Raw genomic sequence first — 18,721 nt, 5'->3', positions numbered from 1 at the left:
CGTGCACATGGCAGTCTTCAGGGTGTCGAAAGCTTTCTGACAGGTGTCAGTCCAAATCACGTTCCTGGGCTGCTTCTTCGAAGTCAGCTCTGTCAAGGGGGCAACGATCGTTCCATAGCCCTTGACAAACCTCCTGTAGTACCCAGTGAGCCCCAGGAAGGCCCTCACTGTGGTCTGCGTCTTGGGGGGTTCCCAAGCCAGGATGGTTTCAATTTTGGGTTGCAAGGGTGCCACCTGGCCACTCCCCACTTGGTGTCCCAAGTACACCACGGAACCCTGCCCGATCTGGCACTTGCTTGCCTTGATCGTGAGGCCTGCTCGGCGCAGCGCCATCAACACTTCCCAGAGGTGGCGCAGGTGTTCAGGCCAGGTGGCACTGAACACTGCGATGTCATCCAGGTAGGCGGCACTGAACGCATCCAGCCCAACCAGTACCTGGTTGACCAACCTCTGAAAGGTGGCAGGGGCATTCTTCATCCCAAATGGCATGACTCGGAACTGGAAGTGCCCATCTGGTGTAGAGAATGCTGACCTCTCTTTGGCCCCATCGGTCAAGGCGATCTGCCAGTACCCAGACGTTAAATCAAACGTACTGAGGAACCGGGCAGCCCCCAGCCGATCAATGAGCTCATCAGCTCTGGGGATGGGGTGCGCGTCAGTCTTCGTGACTGAATTGAGTCCTCTGTAGTCCACACAGAACCGGAGTTCAGGTGTGGCTCCCGGCGCAGCAGCCTTTGGGACCAAGACCACGGGGCTGGACCAAGGACTGCTGGAGGACTCAACCACCCCTAGCGCAAGCATTTTGGAGACCTCCTCCTTGATGCAAGCTCTGACCCTGTCAGTTACCCTGTAAGCCTTGTGCTTCACAGGTAAGCTGTCTCCTGTGTCCACATCATGGACGCACCAATCTGTGACACCAGGAACCAGGGAGAATCGGTCGGAAAATTGTCCCAGCAAGTGGCGGCAGTCTTCCTGTTGTTCGGGCGTCAGGGTGGGTGAGAGGTTAACTCCATCCACTGACCCATCTTTCTCAGAGGCCACTAAGAGGTCAGGAAGAGGCTCGGTCTCCTCTTCCATTCCATCATCAGTGGCCAGCAGCATGCCCACTTCGGTCCTCTCTAAGTGGGGCTTAAGGCGGTTAACATGTAGGACCCTCAAAGGGTTCCTGGGAGTCTGCATGTCCACCAAGTAGGTGATAGGACTTTTGCGCTCCACAACCTCAAATGGACCTGTCCACTTATCCTGAAGTGCACACGGCTCCACTGGGGCCAAGACCCACACCTTTTGTCCAGGTTGAAGCTCTACCAGAGTGGCATTCCGGTCGTACCACCGCTTCATCTCCTCCTGGCTGGCTTCCAGATTTGCCTCAGCAAGTTGCCTGAAACGCCGAGTCTGGTTTCGGAAGGCCAGCATGTAACTATATACATTCTGGGGAGGTTTCCTGGGGGATTGCTCCCAGCCTTCCTTCACCAAACTCAGAGGTCCTCTTACCGGGTGACCATACAGAAGCTCAAAGGGGCTGAACCCTAGAGACTTCTGTGGCACCTCTCGGTAAGCGAAGAGCAGGCATGGCAAGAGGACGTCCCACTTACGCCTCATTGGACCGTCCAGGCCCATGATCATGCCTTTGAGGGTTCGGTTGAATCTCTCAACCAACCCATTTCCTTGGGGGTGGTAAGGAGTGGTGAACTTGTAAGTTACCCCACACTCCTTCCACAGGGATTTCATATATGTGGATATGAAATTGGTCCCCCTGTCGCTCACCACCTCTAGAGGGAATCCCACTCGGGAGAAAATCCCCATCAGTGCCCGTCCCACCACGGGGGCCGTCACTGTCCTCAGAGGGATGGCTTCAGGGTACCGGGTGGCATGGTCCACCAAGACCAGGATGAACCTGTTGCCCAGGGCTGTCTTGGGGTCCAGAGGCCCCACAATATCAATACCCACTCGTTGGAATGGCGTACCGACCACAGGGAAAGGTTGCAGAGGAGCCTTATGCTTCCCTCCGCTCTTACCACTTGCCTGGCAAGTCTGACAGGTTCGGCAGTAGGAATCTGAATTCTTGTGCATTTGGGGCCAGTAAAAGTGGGTGACAAGCCTGTCATAGGTCTTGTCCATCCCCAAATGTCCTGCTAGCGGCACATCGTGAGCCAGCCCCAGTAGGAAGGTTCTGAACTTCTGGGGTACCACCAGCACACGGGCTGACCCAGGTTCAGCAGCCTTAGGCTCGGAATACAGGAGGTCACTCTCCCAGTACACGTAGTGTGTTTTGGCCTGAACACCATTGGCCTGGTCTGCAGCCTGTTGCCGCATACCCACGAGAGAAGGGCATTCTTTCTGCTCCCTGCAGAATTCCTCCCTGGAGGGACCTCCTTCTTGCTGCCAATGGGTCAGCTCAGGCAGATCTCCCAGTTCGGCAATCTGTTCCCCGGTAGGCTCCAGAGCATCCCCCTCAGGGTCTACTTCCTCCTGGGCCGTGGGAACTTCGGGGGCCGGTTTCCCGCGCCTCCTGCGCCTTCTCCCTAAGGCCGGTTCCTGGACCTCTCCCTCAGGCTCCAGGACCCTCTCAACACCCCTACTGGCTGCCATGGACCGGGTGGTCACGCACGCCCAGTCGGGTAGACCCACCATCCTCAGATGCGTGGTCTTCTCCACCTTTTCCCAAGGGGAACTCTCCAGGTCGTTCCCTAGCAGACAGTCTACAGGCATGTCAGTTCTCACAGCGACTTGTAGAGTACCAGAGACCTCCCCCCACTCAAAGGGAACTTGAGCCATTGGACAACGACTCTCTACGTTGTCAGCATTGACAACCCTACAGTAGGCATTGGGTACAATTTGCTCTTGAGACACCAGGTGTTGCCTCACCGAGGTCACGCTGGCTCCTGTATCTCTAAGAGCCTCAACCTTCTTTCCATTGATGGTCACTACTTGCCCATATTTCTTAGTGTTAGAGGGCAGGTAGGTTACAGGGACCATCTCACTGTCTCCTAGCGAGACTAGGGTCATCTGCCCGGGACCCCCACCCTCCTGGACTGCTACCTCCTCCCCAAAGTTAACACTAGCTACTTGCCGGGGTGGAGCACCAGTGGGTGCGGTCTTACCAAACAGGCGACACTTAGGATCAGAGGCAATGTGACCCGGGTCACCACACCTATAACAATTGAAGGGCCCCTTTGGAACAGGTCTACCTGTCGGGGCCCCGTTCTGCTGCGGGGGTGGGGGAGGCTGAGAACCCTTCTGCTGGTTCCCTTGGGAATTACTTTGGGGGCCTTTTTGGAACCCCTTTTGTTTACCCTTGTCCCCCCCACTCTTCTGCTGGGGACCCTGCCCACCTTTGGCGGAGTCTCCCACTTGACCCTTGTGGACCCTGGTGCTGAGCCAGCGGTCCGCCTCCTCAGCAAGCTTCCTCGGGTTGGACAGCTTGCTATCTATCAGGTGCTGGCGTAGCTCAGGAAAACATTGACTGGACAAGTGCTCCCATGCAATTAAATCAAGCAGCCCTTGATAATCATTCACTTTGCTACCCTTCACCCAACCATCCAGCGCTCTGCAGAAAAAGGTCACATATTCCACATACGTACTCTCAGGGATCTTCTTGGTCTCCCTGAACCTCTGTCTATATAGCTCAGGAGTTAACCCATACCTGGTCATTAAAGCTTCCTTCATATGGGGGTATGAGGTCTGGACTTCTAAGGGCAAATCTAACAGTGTGTCCCGCCCTTCCGCAAGGAACCTTCCCCACAACCCCGCTCCCCAGTCTTTCTCAGGGACCCGGTGTGAGGACATGGCCACCTCGTAGGCTCTAAACCACTGCCCTATGTCATCCTTTCTAAAATACTCCTTTACTACATCTTTGGGGATGTATACCTTGGACTCTACCTGCGCTGGTGGAGTGCTGCCACCAGAAGGAGCGGTGTCCAAACTTTTCGCCTTCAGCTCCAACTCCTTCAATCTGATATCGTGATCCATTTGGCGTTGTTGTGCCTCCAGGGCCAACTTCTGCTTTTCCATTTCCATTTGTCCTGCCAACTTTGCCATCTCCATTGCATGCGCCCTGTCGGCTGCCCTGTCTGCCAGCTCCTCTGGCGACCGGACTCTGCTGGGCTCCTCAAGGTTGTCGGGTGGAACGATGTCCCCCGCATTCCGTAGGTCTCGTGACTCCTTCCAGGCTCTCAACGCCTTGGTGTACTGGGGCTTCCTCTTGCATCCAGCATGGGGGACTCTGAATTTTACACTGTAGCCTTTCAATTGCTCCATCGTGTAGCCTTCCAGTCTCTCCCAATCCACCTCATCTATTCCAGAAATCACGGAGAGCGCTCTTCCAGCAGAGAGCGAGCCAGGCATGGTTGCAGTAATGGCAGATGTCTCAACAAAGTTCAACAATTACAAACCTGTGGCTGCGTTATTTGGTCTGCTCTCACTATCTGGTGATTAATAATTCACTGTATGCAAATTACAAGTGCAAATCCGAAATCCCAACCGCTGCCAACAATGTTAGAGTCGGGGATCTCTGGTTGGCGCAAGGTTGCCCTTGTGTCAAGCAGGAACCCTCTCCTCCACGTCAGGGCGCAGGATAACCCCTCGCGAATGACCCTTGCTCACCCTCTAGGTGCGTGGCGTGAGCAGCCAAGGCGATTCCTCAGGCGTTGTTGGTTAAGCACTTACAATCATACACACAGTAAATACATCAATCCCCCCAGAAACGGACACCAGACTTGGATATATATAAAAATACGCTTTCTTTATGTAAAAATAAGGTATATATATCTCAGCAGACTTATCACAAGACCAATAACGTTTTCGCTAGGCCACCAGGTTGTAAAGCAGGCAAATGTTCTTGGTTCGTAGTTTCAAATGGATAGTTCGTAGTCTCTTTACTTGTAGTTCCAGTACTCACAGAGATCGGTTCCTGCGAACGGGGAAATAAGGCGTTGCGGGCCCCGAGCCCGATACTGGAACTTCTTTCGTGATGTGGAGAGTCGGCACAGGTCGGGGCGACTCTCAGCTTGGGAAGTGTTCTTGGGTCCTCAATCAGCAGGTGTGGGCACGTAGGCAGGCGCGGCCAGCGACCCTTTAGCACGGCGGTGCAGGAGGGTCTCCACAGCGGGGGCGGCGCGGCCTGAGATGTCCGGGGATAGCGAAGCGGGGTCACAGGGCACGGTCAGTGCAGCTGGGTGACCCGGCGTGGATCACAGTCGTCGGACGGCTTCCGGCAGGAGGGGTGATAGCGCGTTCAGCGCACTCCAATGGCAGGCGGTGACAGGGGTGCAGGCGGCCTGGCCCGGGGACAGAGAGCGGCTCCGGACGGAGCGGGGCTCTCACGGGATTGCGGCAGGCGAGCTCCTGAGTGTCACGGCCCTAGGAGGGGCGATGAGGGGCGCAGTCTCTTTTCCAGCGGGATGCCCACACGGCTCGAATTGGAGGATGAGCAAGAAGCACAGAGAACCCACTGTTCCTGGGGTTCAGTTCAGGGGGCAAGCTCAGATCAAGCCCTTGGAGAATGTTCAAGCACAAAGTAGCAAAGTCTTTTCAGTAAGTCTCTTCCTCTCCTTTCTCAGCAAGGCAAGCAGCAGGCCAGCTCCTCCAGCGTCTTCTTCTCCTTCTAGTCGGGCAGAGGTTCTTTGTGGTAAACAGGATTCTGATTTCTTAGGAGCCAGGCTCCTACTTTTATACCATGATTCTTTTGTTCTTTAGCGCCAGGGGGCCTAGGCCTGGCTCAGTCCAGTTCTGGAGCACTTTGTTATGGTGACTCTGCTCTTTCCTTTCAGCAGCAGGGCAGAGACATCAGCCGCCCCACAGGGGGTGGCGCCGGCTTTGTGGTGGCAGAGCACAGGTCTATTCAAGAGTCAAGGTGTACTCCTCCCACCCATCCAGGTGTAATCTCTCTACCCACCACCTGGCAGCCAACCTGTCTCTGGGGATTCCCCAACCCTGCTCCTTACTGTTGCTGGGCAGAACGCACACACACAGCAGAGGCGGACTGAGATGGTCAGGTCAGTAAATACTAACTTTCTAAAAGTAGTATTTACAAACCCAGGATATTAAAATAAACTTGACTACAAGAAGTATTTTATTATTCTGAGTTCAGGCATACCAAACTTGACACTCTACCATGCTCTCTGAGTCCACTGGGGTCACAGCGTTGGCGTGATCCCAGCAGCCCATTCTGGCCTATGGAGAGCAGGTAGCCTTCAATAGTGAAGAACGGAAAGGGCTGTAATTCACTACTAAGACATGCCACACACACCAGGGCATGTCTTACCTTATGCCTACAATGCACCCTGCCCTTGGGCCTACCAGAGGGGTGGCTAATATGTAGGTAAGGGAAGGTTTAGGGACTGGCAAGTGGGGGCACTTGCGCAGTCAGCGCGACGGTCCGGGACCGCGCACAGGGTCTGCGGTGGCAGACCCTAGACACATTTTACACGGCCGCTTCTGTGGGTGGCGCAACCAGCGCTGCAAGCCCACCAGCAGCATTGGCATTCACAAGCCCTGGCACCCTTGGTGCACTTTACTGGGGACTGACAGTGAATCCAATAAACCAATCATGGACATCAATTACAGGTACATTTTACTTTGGGAGCACTTGCACTGCGGCACGGATTAGCCGTGGCGCAGTGCCCTGAGCGGACAACACCAGCAAAACAGTCGAGGCACACCATCAAAAAGTGGAAGGGAAACTCACGCCAAGGTGCCAGGTCTAACACTCAGCAACCTTAGGCTCTGTATATAGGAGGTCGTTCTCCCAGTAAATGAACTGTGACCCAGGCTGATCACCTGAGGCCTGGTCTGCAGCCTGCTGCCGCACACCCACGAGAGAGGGGCATACTTTCTGCGCCTTGCAAAAGTCCTCCCTGGAGGGGCCTCCTTCCTGCTGCCAATGGGTCAGCTCAGGTAGGTCTCCCAGTTCAGCTATCTGTTCCCCTGTAGGCTCCAGGGCATTCCCCTCAAGGTATGCTTCCTCCTGGACCGTGGGAACTTCAGGGGCCGTCTTCACGCGCCACCTGCTCCTTCTCTCTAAGGCCGGTTCCTGGGCCTCCCTCTCAGGCTCCAGGACCTCTTGAGTACCTCTACTGGCTGCCATGGACCGTGTGGTGACACACGCCCAATCCGGCATACCCAACGTCTCCAGGTGAGCACTCCGCTCCACCTTAGCCCAAGGTGAGCTCTCCAAATAGTTCCCTAACAAACAGTCTACAGGCATGGCGGGCCAGCTACCTGAAGCGTACCAGAGACCCCCCCCCACTCAAAGGGAACCGGAGCAACCTTGCAGTGCCTCTCTGTGTTGTCAGCGGCAACAATGGGATAGAGTGCTCCTGGGACAACCTGCTCTTGAGACACCAGGTGACACTTGACAGCTGTCACACTGGCTCCTGTATCTCTGAGAGCTTCCACTCTACGGCCATTTATGGTCACCCACTGCCTGTACTTGTTAGTGTTCTCAGGCAGTTGGGTTTGGGAGACCACTTCACAGTCTCCTAATGAGACAAGGGACATCTCTGTGGGACCCCACCCACCTTGGATACCTCTCTCCTCCCCCAAGGCTACACTAGTCACCTGCCGGGGTGGAGCACCAGTGGGTGCTGGTTTACCATACAACGTACACTTTACATCAGAGGCAAAATGCCCCACGTTATTACACCTGTAACATCTTATGGGCCCCTTCTGAACAGGAGGACCTGTCGGGGCCCCGGTCGGTCTCGGGGGTGGGGGAGGCTGAGAACCTTTCCCTTGGTTCCCTTGGGGATTACTTTGGGGCCTTTTTGGGAACTCCCTCTGGTTACCCCTATCCCCCCACTCTTCTGCTGGGGACCCTGCCCACCTTTGGAGGAATCCCCCATGTGACCCATGTGGACCCTGGTACTGACCCAGCGGTTCGCCTCCTCAGCAAGCTTCCTAGGGTTAGTCAGCCTACTATCAATCAGGTGCTGGTGTAGCTCAGGAAAACAATTACTGGACAAGTGCTCCCATGCCACTAAATCAAGAAGCCCTTGATAATCATTTACCTTACTACCCTTTACCCAACCATCCAGCGCTCTGCAAAAGAAAGTCACATACTCCACATACGTACTATTGGGAATCTTAGTGCAACCCCTAAACCTCTGTCTATATAACTCAGGGGTCAAACCATACCTAGCCATCAATGCTTCCTTCATATGGGCATAAGAATTATGAACATCTGTAGGCAAATCTAACAGTGTGTCCCGCCCCTAACTCAGGAACCGCCCCCACAACCCCGCTCCCCAATCTCTCTCAGGGACCCGGTGGGAAGACATGGCTACCTCGTAGGCTCTGAACTACTGTCCTATGTCATCATTCTTAAAAAACTCCTTAACTATATCTTTAGGAATATATACTCTTGTCTCCGCCGGTACTGGCGGTGTGCTGCCACCAGAGGGATTAAGCTCTAAACTTTTTGCTTTCAGCTCCAGCTCCCTCAGCTTCATGTCATGCTCTAATTGTAGTTTCTTTTCTTCCATGGCTAATCTTTGTTTTTCCATATCCATCTGCCCATGAAGCCTTGCTATCTCCCCTTCGTGTGCCCTTGCTGCTGCCCTATCTGCCAGCTCTTCTGGCGACAGGCCTCTGCCAAACTCATGGATGCTTTCTGGTGGAACCAATTCCACCAGATTCTCTGGTGCCCTGGACTCATACCAGGCCCTCAGCGCCTTTACGAGTTGGGCCTTGTTTTTCAATCCAGTTTGGGAAATTCTGAACTTGGAGCAAAAACCTTTCAACTCTTCATTTGTATGGCTCTCAAGTGCGCCTTCTCCCCAATCTATGTCATCTAATCCAGAGATTATAGAGGCTGCCCTTTCTGCAGGGAGTGAACCAGGTATGGGTTACAAAATGGAGATTCTTGGCAAAACAAAAAAAAATCAATAGTGTTGTGGCGGCGTTACTGGTCTGCACTCACTATGTGGCGATCAATGACACTGTATACAAACCACAAATGCAAATTCGAAAATCCTCACCCCTGCCTCCAATGTTAGAAATGAAAGGGTCCCTGCTTGTCGCTGGTACTTACCTGCGCCAACCAGAGCCCCCTCATTTCTAACAAAGCCATACTCTGCTTTGCTGAAATTTTCACTCTATTGCTCACATCATGACGAATTTGCAGTTTTGATTATGTTCTATGAGAAGATTTACTATATAAACCCTTGATTTGGGGTGGGGGACAAAGCTTTCCTGAAGACTTTCTGATGCTACTAGGATTGCTGTCCGATTTCTTACTGATTTTTCTTTTCATTTGGGACTTAGATTTTTCCCGTGATTCTGCTCACAATTCTGTATTGCCTATTACTGAGTATTACTGAGAGCCTTTGTGGCAAGGATTTATGCATCTGTGCTTTACAATTTCTATATTGTACTTTTAACATTTCACTCACATATTGAGTCTGTCCTTGCTTGATTGCTTGTTTTTTTGATATGTTGTGTAGCGCCTTGTCTCGGGACACATTGCCTCCCAAAATTGAGGTTTAACACTGTCCCCAACCCATTCAATCCTGGGCATATGTCTTTTGGGGATGCAAGAATGAAGGGGTCCCTGCGCCCACAATGTTATTGAGGGAATAGCATTTACCCGATGTTGTTCTCTAACTTCCTAGATGTTGCCATGTATGCAAGATAAGCCTGCTATAAAAAATTGTAGACTTCATCATACAACAGTCTGTCATGAGGCTAAGACTTCAGGCTGTGGAATGCACCAACTCAAAGCTTGAAGTCAGTGCCAAATTAAAGGCATATCTGTGCCAATATTTGTTAGCAGATATAAGGGAAGTGTTTAAAAATAAAATCAGGGGAAATTTCTCCTTAACTGAATCAGAGAAAGTTATAAATGGGAAAAAGCTATAATAAAGCCACTTTCAGTTTCAAAAAATCCATACATGCCACCATTTTAGTACAGGAAAGTGGGAGATTTTGCAAAATAAATTGGGGTATGAATTTGCTCCACTAACTTTTATTAAAGCATAGACTATTTTAGCTGTCTCCTGCCTAAAATGAAGTCATTTTTTGCTTCAATAATTGGGAGTCTCCTGCCTACTCCAGTCCTGCCAAGTATCATGCATCAGGTGTTAGACTAACACATTTCACCGCACTGAAATGCATTGTCACGCATATGCATAGCGCCTCGGCAGCCTTACTGAAGCGCTGCCTCAACTATATCATGGAGAGCTGTTCCCGGTGCAGGCTTATTTCTTGCAGCTGAGGTAAGGTTGCTTCATTGTGAATATTTTCCATGGCGCGGCTCTCACAGCCTGACATTACGGTAGTGCCTAGTGTGATTATACATCCATCACTCTGGCGCCAAGGGGGACGGCATGTCCTGCTACCGAAGGCGGGGAGTTTGTTTTGAGAGGAAGGGTTCGTGCTGGCTTCTGGTTTGCCGGCACCGTCGCAGTCATGGCACTCGCAGCACTGTCTGCCTGCTCCTCGGACCTTCCAGGGCCGTGGTCGCATGCTTCAAAAATCTTCATCCTGTGAGCCCACGGTGAATTCAATTATTTATTACCGAGCTGAGCTCCCGTCATGGAGTCGATGATCGGCGGTTGTAGCGGCCGCTCAGGAGAGTCTGTCACCAGGGCCGGACTGGGAACAGAAACCGGCCCTGGCAAACTGCTCAGCTGGCTCCCCCTGGGGTGAGGGGGGGGAGTGCAGCCGAGCAGTTTGTGAGGGCCGGTTTCAGCCGATTTTGTTACCGGTGGCCAATATTGCCAACCTCCGGTAACAAAAACGGCCCCCAGGGGACCAAAACCGGCCCCCACCCTAGCGGCCTACCGGGGAAACACCCGGTGCCTGCTATGGCCAGTCCGGCCCTGTCTGTCACCGGTGGAGAGCGGAGTGCAGCAGACCCTGCTGAAAACAGCCCTGGACTAAGGAAGAGGCGGGCGGCTAACAACTCCAAGTACCAGTCCCCCGAGTTTTGAATCACACCATGCTGCAGCAGTGCTGAGAAAACTTGAAAACCCTTTCAGTTACAGTTGTTCCCGGTTTCTGAGCTCTAGTTTCCGTGTTTTGACAACACTTGCTTCTGATATTCTTTGTCTGTTTTTGCTCTTTATACAGTGCGAACCTGAAACAAAGAAGCGCTTTAAAGTAGCACCAGTCATGTGGCACGGGCCACAATCAGTTTTTATGCCCTGGCACATTGGATGATTTGGCCAGAATAACGGAAGGTTTTGCAGGTCCATCCTCATGACCGTGCGCGCATTCTACAGACTGGGTCATGATGCCAAGGCCTGAAGATTCGAAAAGCTTAAGGTGCTTTGCTCTGGGATGCTTAGTAGAGTTGTGACGCTGTGCAGCTACAGGAGTAGTATAAAGAGATACCTTCCATCACCATGCAATTTTGACAGGTGCCACACCCCCTGGAAGGGACGTAGGAGCCCGCCCCCGGAAGTCCCGCCCCTGGAAGTGGGGCAGGTGACAGGTTCCACAGTCTAGCTTGCCGCCTCTGGTTGGTTTGCCACCTCTTATGTAGAACTTGCTCCATCCATCCGCTTCTGGACTTTGGCAGCACATTTTACCCTGTTACAGAAGGATGCACAGGCATGTTACCATGATAAGCAGACCCCAGGTGAAGGCAGGGCTATCGGGTGAAGAGGCGTATTCACTCCACAAGCCAGCGAGGAGACGTTTTAAGAGGAGGCCCACTATTGTTAATGCGCAATTAGATTATCAAAGACAGACTGACATAATAAGCCTTCAAGATCTGGCAAAGCATAATAACGGAGCCCGTTACATCTTAACAGCTATAGATGTACTGTCTAAATACGCCTTTGCAGAAGCGCGAAATGATAAAAGTGGAACAAGTGTCACCAAGGCCTTTAAAGTAATCTTTAGGAAAGGCCGAATCCCGCAAAAACTACAAACAGACGCCGGAAAAGAATTTTTAAACAAGACATTTCAGAAATTATTAAAACAGTATGGGGCTCAGCATTTTGTAACACACACAGAGGTAAAAGCCGCGGTTATAGAGCGATTTAACAGAACCGTAAAATCTAAGATGTGGAGATACTTTACGGCCTACAACACCTACCGATATGTACCTGTTCTACAGGATTTTTTAGCTGTTTATAATGCCAGCTATCATACAACTATCAAAATGCCCATTTAGAGGTAACAGCTGGCAATTCTCTATCAGTGTGGAGGACAGTATACCGCAGTTACTTCGCAGCCAGAGTAAAGAAGCCTGTTTTTAAAAAAGGGGTCCATGTCAGGGTTTCAAAATTGAAAGGGGTCTTTACGAAAGGTTATCAACAGACTTTCAGCGACGAGATATTTATAGTTGAGAGTGTGGAGCTTAAAGGTTGAAGGACTACTCTAGCGAACCGGTGATTGGTATTTTTTACAGTGAAGAGTTACAAAAGGTACCAGACGACGTAAATAGGCTTCACAGCGTTGAAAAGATTCTAGTGTGGAAAGGGCGGGGGGCAAAAAAACAGGCCTTTGTTAAATGGCGGGGCTGGCCTGAGAAATGTAACAGTTGGGTGCTGGCCAACTCCCTGCCAGACGTGGGAGGACCGATGGCTCTAAAAAAGAAGAAAACAATATGGAGACGTCATCCTTTTATATTACATTGCCTTCTAATGCATCGCAAGTATGCTCCCTGATGATAAAATATCAAATTACACGGTCAAATTGGCTAAACCGGTGGATTTGAAAGGGGATTGGGAAGTCGCCCTAACAGAAATCCAATTCCCCGCACATGGAATACGTTTAAGAGGTTGGAAGCTAAATTCAGTATAAACAAGTCCCAAAGTGAACCTTTATGCATCGCAGGTTTTCCCCATGGATACTACCCAACTGTTAATGCGGTGGTGGATGCCGTTAACAAGACAATATCTGGCATTGATGGGTATTCGGACGTTCAACTGGTGCTAGGTAGCGTTAGAAGGAAGGTTTTTAGGTCTCACCTACGCAGCGCGCATGCACTGCATAGGAGACCTTTAGCCGTCATTCTGCTCTTTTTGGAAGCACACACTCGTGCTTGTGGCGGCATCCACCTTGTGGGAGCGCGCACAGGTGCGCCACAAGCACGAGTGTGTGCTTCCAAAAAGAGCAGACTGCGCACGCATGCACGCACCACTCGTGGGCTCACCTCCTGCTCCCCCTCTCTCTCACGCGCGCACCACTCGTGGGCTTGGTATTTTCAGCGCGTGCTCTTGCGACAAACACCACGTGACAGTAGGCATCACAGTTCAGAGACTTTTCTTAATGCGTGTACACTCAATCTATAGATTTCGACAGCAGAAGCATATCTGTCCAGTTGTCCCAATTTTTATCGATCTCGCTAAACCCATGCATTTTCCTGTGGGGATTCGAACCCTTGACTTTAAGGTTACAGCTAAAGCATTTGTACTAGTGTGCAATCCGATCCGATCCTACTGTTCAAATTCTACCAACCTGGGCAACACTGGGAGCACACACGCAAAGATAACAATAGGTGGTTAAATCCAAGCCACCTCCGAAGCAATTCGTTTATAACTGAAAAGCCAACACAACACGCCGTTTCTTCGCCATAAGCTTGTTTTGGAGCACCACAGAGCTGCATGGCTATTAGAAGGTTCGTCAAAACACCATGGGATGCATTGGCATATTTAATTGTGCGAAAATAGAAAGGTGGCAGTGGTTTATCAAAACATAGCCAGCACCTCTGTCATATTTATCACAGTCAGCACAGAATTAAAGTATAACACAGCGTGCTCAATGCAGATATCGTGCCACCCACAATATCATTCAATGCGCGATATTAAATTCCACGCATACAACATAAAAACAATCAAAAAGCAGAGCACTGCATGTCTGTAAGTCAAAACTGCAGACCCACAGTTGGAAGTTTTATTTTTCAAACGGATAAAAGTCCATAAGTCATAGTCCTGATCATGAGTTGATGAGTTGGACAAATTGTTGACACGTGGATATATAAACCAAACAGCCGACACGTGTTTCGTCGCTTAAAGTAACTTTTTCAAGGCTCAAACACTCGAAACCAAATGACATTCAACAGCTCGACTCGATCTGAACTGTTGTCGAAGAACCCGTAATATGTCTCCACGAATAACTCCGTATTTCCCGGCAGCAGTAGAAGCCGAAAAAATGCTCAAAAATTTAAATTAAGTCCGGGCCCAAGTAAACGCCCTCCGGGATTCTGATAACATCCCTTGACACTCGAGAAAAGTATAACACACGACCCGTAAGTGAGATTGGTAATAACGATTCTTTATTGTTAAAGAAACTTCAAGTTGTGTTGTTGCTATAAAGGCCTCGTCTCAAAACGGTCTTCTCCAAAATCAAAACAATGTACATTCACATAGATACAAAACAGAGCAGCGATGCCCCAGAAATACAGATAAGTATTGTAGGAGGTTTGACTCAACCTCTCTGTGCAACTTCATCTTGTTTTCTTACTTGAGAATGAAGGTCTAATTACGGATGCTGTAATATTATTGTCTCTTGGATCCATGCAGGCTGTTCTCTGCCCCAACACCTGCACAAACATGGCTGCAGTTCTCTTTGCTCAATGATGTATTCTTTGGTTTCGCTTCGCAGCTGTTGAAAGTAGTTGGCAGACTCTACTGCTCCCTGCGGTGTATTATGTGCCATTTCTATGCTTACATGCTACGTGAATACATACTTTTGATATAGTCGTCACTGATTCTTTCACCTTGTTTAGCACAGCCTCTTTGAATCTTTGCCTAAGATTGGTTTGGAGAAACGGACTCACAGTTGCTTAATCGGGGCCCTTTCCACAGGGTTTTCTCATCAGCGCTGAGTCAGGCTTGTACTTTTTCCTGTCAGAATTTTGTAATTTATGTAATTGGGATTTTGCTGCATTATGATTTGCCTAATCAGCTGCGGGATTTCTTCTTTTTGGGTAAGCCTATTAATTGGCTAGGTAAACTGCTCCGAGTTATGTTTTACTGGAGTTAATTTAGTAATCATATATTCAGGTAATTAAAACCTTTGCATGATGAGAGAAAATGCAAGAAACAAATATAACAAGCATTGACATAGCCAATAGGTCTCGCCTTTGGGACCTTATAAGTGTTTAGCCATGCAACAGTTAATGTTGTTGCAGTAAGGATATTGTTCTGCATAACTAAATACTTATAAGGTCCCAAAGGCGAGACCTATTGGCTATGCCAATGCTTGTTATTAAAGCGCCAAGCCAGGATGGTCAGTTTGTCACTAAAGGGAAGTTGAGCAGGGTTTTAGGAACTGTACAACATATAAAAAACAAACAGGAGCTAGATCTGACATGTCCCGATTTTGATGGGGTTCTACACACTCTATGTCTATACGGATATACTAGAGCCGCAGAGAGTGGGAGATAGCCATGCTTCCCTGCTGAGATGTGTTCAAGTGAGGGGTGAAAACACACACAATAGCTAATATTCAATATATTAAGCCTGACTATGTAAAAATTTCTAAAAGCCATTTTGACACTATAACGATTATGGTCTTTGATGGTCAGTCTGAACCTGTGTCCTTTAAATGCGGGAAAGTTATTGTTAAGCTTCATTTAAGACCCCGCCGCGACGGTGACTATTAAGAGTCATCATGGTGTCTATGAAATCCTAAGGCAACGCATCTATGTATAGAGAGTATTACAGGCAGGATATGGAGGGCCCCCCTACTTTCATGGAGCTCCTATTGGGAAACACCCTGAACAACGAAATTGCAACAACTACTTACCTTAACAACGAAGTCTGAATCACGAAGAATCTCAAACAACGAAGACCTCAACCACGACTTTCTCAACAATGAAGACTTCAACCACGACTTTCTCAACAACGAAGACCTCATCCTACTTCCCACGAAGACTGAGGTAGACCGGCACGTTACTCATCCTACTTCCCACGATGACCGACGAAGACCGGCACGTCACTCATCCTACTTCAGGGCATTTCCAAGCAGAGCAATGTTCACAAAGAAGCTGATTCGTCACGAGAAGCAACCAAACCGTCAAATCATAGATACCCAAAGTATCTTACAATTATTTTCGACTGCCGTGTAGGAACACAAAAAGTGACTTGGACCAATCACAAGAACAGAATGTGCTAATCGCAGAATCCAAATGGCAGAGACCGGGTTACCTCGTTCCAAAACAGAATTTCAACGAATCACGGAACACAGGGTGGAAAAACAACCACATTTTTAACAGGGTTGTAATACTGTTAATATAGGGGCACTAGCACTTCTCGGCTCAGTTGAAAACTGGTTACACACGAGCGGTGACATTTCTTAACAGGCTTGTAATAATGGTAAACGCAAGGACTTCTCGGCTGGGTTGAATACTTGTTATATACAGGTAGGGGCATTTCTCAACTAAGTTGTAATGCTAATAAAATATGTGCACTAGTCCTTCTAAGCTAGGTAAAATAGTGGTTATATACGGATTAAATAAAAGCACATAGTGGTGTAATTTGAAAAAGAGAAATGAAAAGAATGTTAGTGCTTCAGGAAGTCGTTGTTTAAATAGTAGTGGTTTAGGAATGCTCGTTGTTTAGCCTTCGTGGTTAAGGCAGTCGTGGTTTAGGCAGTAGTTGTTTAGTCATACAATCGCTCCTATTATGTACAGGCCGGCCTTGGAGTTTTTTCCGTAGTTTGTTCAGAAGGGCTATGCCTTTTTTGAGAAAAGGCTTTGAAATTGCAAAACTGCACGTAAAGACAGCTGCCAGGAATAACGCCCAAGATGTGGTGGGTTCTGTGAAGTCGGCAGTTGGTGAACATATGAACAGACAGCCCCAAGAAGGATCAGGGCTGTTGTACAAGCCGCGCCTTAGTATTAAAAGGAAGAGGTAGTCTTCCTCGTGACGCCGAGTGCCCCCTGCTCCCTATAAAAAAAGGAAGCGTTACTCAAAAAGAGCTCACAAAAGAAGATCCCCAACCCGGAAGAGAGCTACGAGGAAGAGAAAACAATCTAATGTTAACATTTTCTAAAAGGCTTGTCACCCTAAAACATGGCTTTTGTACACTGCGCATCGGGTGAATGCACCAAGTCAGAGTTAGATTTGTTTTCTCTAAAGCCCACACAGACTAGTATCGAAAACAGTTTTTTTCATTGAAGTATCGCCAGTAGCAGCCCTGACACCGCTGGCCCCAATAGAGTTTTACGTGTCGGGGTCCACGGATATGTATCTAGATCTCAACAATACTCTGCTACATCTGGTTTGTAAAATTGTAAAAGCGGATGGATCTAATATTGCTGCGACCGATAGAGTGGCAATGATTGCTTACCCCACCGTGACGATGTTTAATCAGGTGGACATTACCCTGGGCGACAGACTCATCACTCAAAATGACAACATGTACGCCTACAGGGCGCACATGGAGAGTATTCTGAACTACAGCAGCGATGCCTTGGACACATAGCTTTCAGCGAGGCTTTTCTACAAACATACTTATGCTCAGTTTGAAAACACTGCTCTAGATGGGCCTAATACAGGCTTTGTAAAAAGAGCAAGCTTCGCTGCCGGTAGTATAGAGTTTGACCTCCTGGGACGAGTACATTCAGACCTTTTCTTTCAAGATAAACGAATCATTAACGGCATCGACCGCAAGATCAAGCTCAACCGCAACAAAGACGCCTTCTGCCTCCTTTCTGGGGATGCTGAACAGTATAAACTGCTCGTACAGTCTGCGAGCCTGTATGTAAAGAGAGTGACTGAGTCACCATCGGCCAGATTGGCTCACGCTGAAGCTTTACAACTGTTGAATGCTAAATATGCCATTGAAAGAGTCTCTATGGAAGTCTACGGCATACAAATCGGCACCCGATTAACACAACAGCAACATTTATTTCTGGGGCAGCTCCCAAAACTTGTTATTATAGGGTTTGTTGACAACACAGCTTTCAGCGGGGTACACACCTCAAACCCTTTTAATTTCAAGCATTACGGTATCAACTACGCGGCCCTAGTCCACGAGGGAGCTGTCATACCTGCAAAACCATAGACACCCAGTTTTGGATCTGCAAATTTTATTAGAGAATATCTCGGTTTAGTGTCGATAACTGGCAAACACCTGCATGATTCGAGGGTCGTCGTATCACGCGAAGGATATGGTGCAGACTACACGCTATTTGCCTTTGATCTAACTCCTGACTTGGAAGATGGTGACCACTATAGCCTGGTCAAAAATGGAAATCTAAAAGCTGAAATACGCTTTAGCGCCACTCTGACTGTGAATGTGAACATGGTGGTATTTGTGGTATTTGATAGTGTTATACAAGTTAATCACGCCTGACAGATTCTATTTGATTATCTTTAAAGAAGAATATAAAATGGACACTATTCACATACGTGACTTCTTAAACCGACATAAATACGCTAAGAAATACTTTACGTGTTTTTCCAAGCGACGGCCTTCCAGCTGAAATAAGTCATGAACGACCTTGGTCTTTGGTCTTTAACACCGATCTGCATCATAAAGCAGGAACACACTGGGCAGCTATGTTTTCGGACATTGACCGTGTAACTGTGTTTGACAGCCTTGCGGAGTTTCCTGAGCACAGCATCTATACAAAGCCGATATTCAAGGATTTTTAAAAAAGTGGCTTCTAGGGTAGAATATAACAAGTTGCAGGTACACGATTATCTATCTATTACGTGTGGGGAACATTGTATATATTTTATCTGTAAAATGTCAGAGGGTCTAACTTTTAGAAATGTTTTAAATTTATATTCAAGTGATCAAGTAAACAATGATAGGCTTG

Source organism: Triturus cristatus, chromosome 6 (genome assembly GCF_964204655.1).
Source record: "Triturus cristatus chromosome 6, aTriCri1.1, whole genome shotgun sequence".
NCBI classification, from domain to species: domain Eukaryota; kingdom Metazoa; phylum Chordata; class Amphibia; order Caudata; family Salamandridae; genus Triturus; species Triturus cristatus.
Note: the sequence above shows the minus strand (reverse complement) of the source record.